The sequence below is a fragment of the Netta rufina genome, assembly GCF_964035555.1.
Source record: "Netta rufina genome assembly, chromosome: 4".
In the NCBI taxonomy this organism is placed as follows: Eukaryota; Metazoa; Chordata; class Aves; order Anseriformes; family Anatidae; genus Netta; species Netta rufina.
Window position 1 is genome coordinate 344,823 of NC_140127.1, and position 9,858 is coordinate 354,680.

Consider the following 9,858-nt stretch of genomic DNA (forward strand, 5'->3'; position numbering starts at 1 on the left):
CTTACCCTTGACCTTACCCTTACGATAAGCCATACAACAACACTTACATGTACACTTACGCTTGCACTTACCCTAGCAATTACTCGTACAATTACCCTTACCCTTACCCTTAACCTAAGCCTAAACCTTAAACCTTACAGTAAACCTTACGCTTTCTGCTACACTTACCCGTAGCCTAAATCTAAACCTTACACTTACCCCTACTGTAACCCTCACCCTTATCATTACCAATACCCTTACTCTTACCCGTACCCTAACCCTTCTCCTTACACTTACTGTTACCTTTAACATTACCTTTACCCTAACACTTACAAATATCCTTATCCATACCCTTACCCTTACCCTAATCCTTACCCTTAACCTAACCCTAACCCTAAACCTTACCCCAGCCCTTACCCTGACCCTTACATTAACCCTAACCCTTACCCTAAAACTTACACTTACTCTTAACCTTAGCTTTACCCTTAACCATTACCCTAACACGTACCCTTACCCTAACCCTAACCCAAACCGTAACTCTAACCCTTACTCTAACCCTTACCCTGACCCGTACCCTTACACTTACCCTTACCCTAACCCTTACCCTTACCATAACCCATACCCTAACACGTACTTGTAGCCTTAACCTTACCGTTCCCCTTACCCTTACCTTTACTGTCTCCGTTACCCTTACACTTACACTTAACATAAACCTTAACCTTAGCCTTACCCTTATCATAAGCCATACAACAACACTTACATGTACACTTACGCTTGCACTTACCCTAGCAATTACTCGTACAATTACCCTTAACCTTACTATTAAGCTAACCCTAAACCTTACCCTAATCCTAACACTTACCCTTATCCTACACCTTACCCTTTCTGCTACACTTACCCTTTGCCGAATTCTAAACCTTACCCTAACCCTCACCCTTACCTAAATCTAACCATTACCCTAAACCTCACACTCACCCTTACCTTTATACTTACTTTTACCCTTAACCTAAACCTTACCCCAACCCTTACCCTGACCCTTACATTAACCCTATCCCTTACCCTAACCCTAACCCTAACCGTAACCCTTACTCTAACCCTAACCCTTAACCTAAACCTTACACTTAATCTTAACTTTAACCTTACCCTTAAACTAATACATACCCTTACGATTCCCTCACCATAACCCTAAAATTAACCGTAACCATTACCCTAACACTTATCCTTACCTAACCCTAACCCTTACTCTAACTTTTACCCTGACCCGGACCCTTAGACTTCCCCTTCCACTTACCCTTACTCTTCCCCTTACCCTAACCCTTACCCTTACACTTACGGTTACCATTAACCTTACCCTTACCCTAACACCCTTACCCTTATCTTAACACTTACCCTTACCGTAAACCTTGACCTTTCTGATACACTTACCCTTAGCCTAAATCTAAACCTTACACTTACCCTTAGCCTAACCCTCACCCTTACCATTACCCATACCCTTATTCTTACCCTTACCCTAACCCTTACCCTTAATCTAAACCTAAACCTTAAACCTTACTGTAAACCTTACCCTTTCTGCTACACTTACCCTTAGCCTAATTCTAAACCTTACCCTAACCCTCACCCTTACCTAAATCTAACCATTACCCTAAACCTCACACTCACCCTTACCTTTATACTTACTTTTACCCTTAACCTAAACCTTACCCCAACCCTTACCCTGACCCTTACATTAACCCTAACCCTTACCCTAACCCTAACCCTAACCCTAACCGTAACTCTAACCCTAACCCTTAACCTAAACCTTACACTTAATCTTAACTTTAACCTTACCCTTAAACTAATACATACCCTTACGATTCCCTCACCATAACCCTAAAATTAACCGTAACCATTACCCTAACACTTATCCTTACCTAACCCTAACCCTTACTCTAACTTTTACCCTGACCCGGACCCTTAGACTTCCCCTTCCACTTACCCTTACTCTTCCCCTTACCCTAACCCTTACCCTTACACTTACGGTTACCATTAACCTTACCCTTACCCTAACACCCTTACCCTTATCTTAACACTTACCCTTACCGTAAACCTTGACCTTTCTGATACACTTACCCTTAGCCTAAATCTAAACCTTACACTTACCCTTAGCCTAACCCTCACCCTTACCATTACCCATACCCTTATTCTTACCCTTACCCTAACCCTTACCCTTAACCTAAACCTAAACCTTAAACCTTACTGTAAACCTTACCCTTTCTGCTACACTTATCCTTAGCCTAAATCTAAACCTTACACTTACCCCTACTGTAACCCTCACCCTTATCATTACCAATACCCTTACTCTTACCCTTACCCTAACCCTTCTTCTTACACTTACTGTTACCTTTAACATTACCCTTACCCTAACACTTACACTTATCCTTATCCATACCCTTACCCTTACCCTAATCCTTACCCTTAACCTAACCCTAACCCTAAACCTTACCCCAGCCCTTACCCTGACCCTTACATTAACCCTAACCCTTACCCTAAAACTTACACTTACTCTTAACCTTAACTTTACCCTTAACCATTACCCTAACACTTACCCTTACCCTAACCCTAACCCTAACCGTAACTCTAACCCTTACTCTAACCCTTACCCTGACCCGTACCCTTACACTTACCCTTACCCTAACCCTTACCCTTACCATAACCCATACCCTAACACGTACTTGTAGCCTTAACCTTACCGTTCCCCTTACCCTTACCTTTACTGTCTCCGTTACCCTTACACTTACACTTAACATAAACCTTAACCTTAGCCTTACCCTTATCATAAGCCATACAACAACACTTACATGTACACTTACGCTTGCACTTACCCTAGCAATTACTCGTACAATTACCCTTAACCTTACTATTAAGCTAACCCTAAACCTTACCCTAATCCTAACACTTACCCTTATCCTACACCTTACCCTTTCTGCTACACTTACCCTTTGCCGAATTCTAAACCTTACCCTAACCCTCACCCTTACCTAAATCTAACCATTACCCTAAACCTCACACTCACCCTTACCTTTATACTTACTTTTACCCTTAACCTAAACCTTACCCCAACCCTTACCCTGACCCTTACATTAACCCTAACCCTTACCCTAACCCTAACCCTAACCGTAACCCTTACTCTAACCCTAACCCTTAACCTAAACCTTACACTTAATCTTAACTTTAACCTTACCCTTAAACTAATACATACCCTTACGATTCCCTCACCATAACCCTAAAATTAACCGTAACCATTACCCTAACACTTATCCTTACCTAACCCTAACCCTTACTCTAACTTTTACCCTGACCCGGACCCTTAGACTTCCCCTTCCACTTACCCTTACTCTTCCCCTTACCCTAACCCTTACCCTTACACTTACGGTTACCATTAACCTTACCCTTACCCTAACACCCTTACCCTTATCTTAACACTTACCCTTACCGTAAACCTTGACCTTTCTGATACACTTACCCTTAGCCTAAATCTAAACCTTACACTTACCCTTAGCCTAACCCTCACCCTTACCATTACCCATACCCTTATTCTTACCCTTACCCTAACCCTTACCCTTAATCTAAACCTAAACCTTAAACCTTACTGTAAACCTTACCCTTTCTGCTACACTTATCCTTAGCCTAAATCTAAACCTTACACTTACCCCTACTGTAACCCTCACCCTTATCATTACTAATACCCTTACTCTTACCCTTACCCTAACCCTTCTCCTTACACTTACTGTTACCTTTAACATTACCCTTACCCAAACACTTACACTTATCCTTATCCATACCCTTACCCTTACCCTAATCCTTACCCTTAACCTAACCCTAACCCTAAACCTTACCCCAGCCCTTACCCTGACCCTTACATTAACCCTAACCCTTACCCTAAAACTTACACTTACTCTTAACCTTAACTTTACCCTTAACCATTACCCTAACACTTACCCTTACCCTAACCCTAACCCTAACCGTAACTCTAACCCTTACTCTAACCCTTACCCTGACCCGTACCCTTACACTTACCCTTACCCTAACCCTTACCCTTACCATAACCCATACCCTAACACGTACTTGTAGCCTTAACCTTACCGTTCCCCTTACCCTTACCTTTACTGTCTCCGTTACCCTTACACTTACACTTAACATAAACCTTAACCTTAGCCTTACCCTTATCATAAGCCATACAACAACACTTACATGTACACTTACGCTTGCACTTACCCTAGCAATTACTCGTACAATTACCCTTAACCTTACTATTAAGCTAACCCTAAACCTTACCCTAATCCTAACACTTACCCTTATCCTACACCTTACCCTCTCTGCTACACTTACCCTTTGCCTAATTCTAAACCTTACCCTAACCCTCACCCTTACCTAAATCTAACCATTACCCTAAACCTCACACTCACCCTTACCTTTATACTTACTTTTACCCTTAACCTAAACCTTACCCCAACCCTTACCCTGACCCTTACATTAACCCTAACCCTTACCCTAACCCTAACCCTAACCGTAACCCTTACTCTAACCCTAACCCTTAACCTAAACCTTACACTTAATCTTAACTTTAACCTTACCCTTAAACTAATACATACCCTTACGATTCCCTCACCATAACCCTAAAATTAACCGTAACCATTACCCTAACACTTATCCTTACCTAACCCTAACCCTTACTCTAACTTTTACCCTGACCCGGACCCTTAGACTTCCCCTTCCACTTACCCTTACTCTTCCCCTTACCCTAACCCTTACCCTTACACTTACGGTTACCATTAACCTTACCCTTACCCTAACACCCTTACCCTTATCTTAACACTTACCCTTACCGTAAACCTTGACCTTTCTGATACACTTACCCTTAGCCTAAATCTAAACCTTACACTTACCCTTAGCCTAACCCTCACCCTTACCATTACCCATACCCTTATTCTTACCCTTACCCTAACCCTTACCCTTAATCTAAACCTAAACCTTAAACCTTACTGTAAACCTTACCCTTTCTGCTACACTTACCCTTAGCCTAATTCTAAACCTTACCCTAACCCTCACCCTTACCTAAATCTAACCATTACCCTAAACCTCACACTCACCCTTACCTTTATACTTACTTTTACCCTTAACCTAAACCTTACCCCAACCCTTACCCTGACCCTTACATTAACCCTAACCCTTACCCTAACCCTAACCCTAACCGTAACCCTTACTCTAACCCTAACCCTTAACCTAAACCTTACACTTAATCTTAACTTTAACCTTACCCTTAAACTAATACATACCCTTACGATTCCCTCACCATAACCCTAAAATTAACCGTAACCATTACCCTAACACTTATCCTTACCTAACCCTAACCCTTACTCTAACTTTTACCCTGACCCGGACCCTTAGACTTCCCCTTCCACTTACCCTTACTCTTCCCCTTACCCTAACCCTTACCCTTACACTTACGGTTACCATTAACCTTACCCTTACCCTAACACCCTTACCCTTATCTTAACACTTACCCTTACCGTAAACCTTGACCTTTCTGATACACTTACCCTTAGCCTAAATCTAAACCTTACACTTACCCTTAGCCTAACCCTCACCCTTACCATTACCCATACCCTTATTCTTACCCTTACCCTAACCCTTACCCTTAATCTAAACCTAAACCTTAAACCTTACTGTAAACCTTACCCTTTCTGCTACACTTATCCTTAGCCTAAATCTAAACCTTACACTTACCCCTACTGTAACCCTCACCCTTATCATTACCAATACCCTTACTCTTACCCTTACCCTAACCCTTCTCCTTACACTTACTGTTACCTTTAACATTACCCTTACCCTAACACTTACACTTATCCTTATCCATACCCTTACCCTTACCCTAATCCTTACCCTTAACCTAACCCTAACCCTAAACCTTACCCCAGCCCTTACCCTGACCCTTACATTAACCCTAACCCTTACCCTAAAACTTACACTTACTCTTAACCTTAACTTTACCCTTAACCATTACCCTAACACGTACCCTTACCCTAACCCTAACCGTAACTCTAACCCTTACTCTAACCCTTACCCTGACCCGTACCCTTACACTTACCCTTACCCTAACCCTTACCCTTACCATAACCCATACCCTAACACGTACTTGTAGCCTTAACCTTACCGTTCCCCTTACCCTTACCTTTACTGTCTCCGTTACCCTTACACTTACACTTAACATAAACCTTAACCTTAGCCTTACCCTTATCATAAGCCATACAACAACACTTACATGTACACTTACGCTTGCACTTACCCTAGCAATTACTCGTACAATTACCCTTAACCTTACTATTAAGCTAACCCTAAACCTTACCCTAATCCTAACACTTACCCTTATCCTACACCTTACCCTCTCTGCTACACTTACCCTTTGCCTAATTCTAAACCTTACCCTAACCCTCACCCTTACCTAAATCTAACCATTACCCTAAACCTCACACTCACCCTTACCTTTATACTTACTTTTACCCTTAACCTAAACCTTACCCCAACCCTTACCCTGACCCTTACATTAACCCTAACCCTTACCCTAACCCTAACCCTAACCGTAACTCTAACCCTAACCCTTAACCTAAACCTTACACTTAATCTTAACTTTAACCTTACCCTTAAACTAATACATACCCTTACGATTCCCTCACCATAACCCTAAAATTAACCGTAACCATTACCCTAACACTTATCCTTACCTAACCCTAACCCTTACTCTAACTTTTACCCTGACCCGGACCCTTGGACTTCCCCTTCCACTTACCCTTACTCTTCCCCTTACCCTAACCCTTACCCTTACACTTACGGTTACCATTAACCTTACCCTTACCCTAACATTCCTTACCCTTATCTTAACACTTACCCTTACCGTAAACCTTGACCTTTCTGATACACTTACCCTTAGCCTAAATCTAAACCTTACACTTACCCTTAGCCTAACCCTCACCCTTACCATTACCCATACCCTTATTCTTACCCTTACCCTAACCCTTACCCTTAATCTAAACCTAAACCTTAAACCTTACTGTAAACCTTACCCTTTCTGCTACACTTACCCTTAGCCTAATTCTAAACCTTACCCTAACCCTCACCCTTACCTAAATCTAACCATTACCCTAAACCTCACACTCACCCTTACCTTTATACTTACTTTTACCCTTAACCTAAACCTTACCCCAACCCTTACCCTGACCCTTACATTAACCCTAACCCTTACCCTAACCCTAACCCTAACCGTAACCCTTACTCTAACCCTAACCCTTAACCTAAACCTTACACTTAATCTTAACTTTAACCTTACCCTTAAACTAATACATACCCTTACGATTCCCTCACCATAACCCTAAAATTAACCGTAACCATTACCCTAACACTTATCCTTACCTAACCCTAACCCTTACTCTAACTTTTACCCTGACCCGGACCCTTAGACTTCCCCTTCCACTTACCCTTACTCTTCCCCTTACCCTAACCCTTACCCTTACACTTACGGTTACCATTAACCTTACCCTTACCCTAACACCCTTACCCTTATCTTAACACTTACCCTTACCGTAAACCTTGACCTTTCTGATACACTTACCCTTAGCCTAAATCTAAACCTTACACTTACCCTTAGCCTAACCCTCACCCTTACCATTACCCATACCCTTATTCTTACCCTTACCCTAACCCTTACCCTTAATCTAAACCTAAACCTTAAACCTTACTGTAAACCTTACCCTTTCTGCTACACTTATCCTTAGCCTAAATCTAAACCTTACACTTACCCCTACTGTAACCCTCACCCTTATCATTACCAATACCCTTACTCTTACCCTTACCCTAACCCTTCTCCTTACACTTACTGTTACCTTTAACATTACCCTTACCCTAACACTTACACTTATCCTTATCCATACCCTTACCCTTACCCTAATCCTTACCCTTAACCTAACCCTAACCCTAAACCTTACCCCAGCCCTTACCCTGACCCTTACATTAACCCTAACCCTTACCCTAAAACTTACACTTACTCTTAACCTTAACTTTACCCTTAACCATTACCCTAACACGTACCCTTACCCTAACCCTAACCCTAACCGTAACTCTAACCCTTACTCTAACCCTTACCCTGACCCGTACCCTTACACTTACCCTTACCCTAACCCTTACCCTTACCATAACCCATACCCTAACACGTACTTGTAGCCTTAACCTTACCGTTCCCCTTACCCTTACCTTTACTGTCTCCGTTACCCTTACACTTACACTTAACATAAACCTTAACCTTAGCCTTACCCTTATCATAAGCCATACAACAACACTTACATGTACACTTACGCTTGCACTTACCCTAGCAATTACTCGTACAATTACCCTTAACCTTACTATTAAGCTAACCCTAAACCTTACCCTAATCCTAACACTTACCCTTATCCTACACCTTACCCTCTCTGCTACACTTACCCTTTGCCTAATTCTAAACCTTACCCTAACCCTCACCCTTACCTAAATCTAACCATTACCCTAAACCTCACACTCACCCTTACCTTTATACTTACTTTTACCCTTAACCTAAACCTTACCCCAACCCTTACCCTGACCCTTACATTAACCCTAACCCTTACCCTAACCCTAACCCTAACCCTTACTCTAACCCTAACCCTTAACCTAAACCTTACACTTAATCTTAACTTTAACCTTACCCTTAAACTAATACATACCCTTACGATTCCCTCACCATAACCCTAAAATTAACCGTAACCATTACCCTAACACTTATCCTTACCTAACCCTAACCCTTACTCTAACTTTTACCCTGACCCGGACCCTTAGACTTCCCCTTCCACTTACCCTTACTCTTCCCCTTACCCTAACCCTTACCCTTACACTTACGGTTACCATTAACCTTACCCTTACCCTAACACCCTTACCCTTATCTTAACACTTACCCTTACCGTAAACCTTGACCTTTCTGATACACTTACCCTTAGCCTAAATCTAAACCTTACACTTACCCTTAGCCTAACCCTCACCCTTACCATTACCCATACCCTTATTCTTACCCTTACCCTAACCCTTACCCTTAATCTAAACCTAAACCTTAAACCTTACTGTAAACCTTACCCTTTCTGCTACACTTACCCTTAGCCTAATTCTAAACCTTACCCTAACCCTCACCCTTACCTAAATCTAACCATTACCCTAAACCTCACACTCACCCTTACCTTTATACTTACTTTTACCCTTAACCTAAACCTTACCCCAACCCTTACCCTGACCCTTACATTAACCCTAACCCTTACCCTAACCCTAACCCTAACCGTAACTCTAACCCTAACCCTTAACCTAAACCTTACACTTAATCTTAACTTTAACCTTACCCTTAAACTAATACATACCCTTACGATTCCCTCACCATAACCCTAAAATTAACCGTAACCATTACCCTAACACTTATCCTTACCTAACCCTAACCCTTACTCTAACTTTTACCCTGACCCGGACCCTTAGACTTCCCCTTCCACTTACCCTTACTCTTCCCCTTACCCTAACCCTTACCCTTACACTTACGGTTACCATTAACCTTACCCTTACCCTAACACCCTTACCCTTATCTTAACACTTACCCTTACCGTAAACCTTGACCTTTCTGATACACTTACCCTTAGCCTAAATCTAAACCTTACACTTACCCTTAGCCTAACCCTCACCCTTACCATTACCCATACCCTTATTCTTACCCTTACCCTAACCCTTACCCTTAATCTAAACCTAAACCTTAAACCTTACTGTAAACCTTACCCTTTCTGCTACACTTATCCTTAGCCTAAA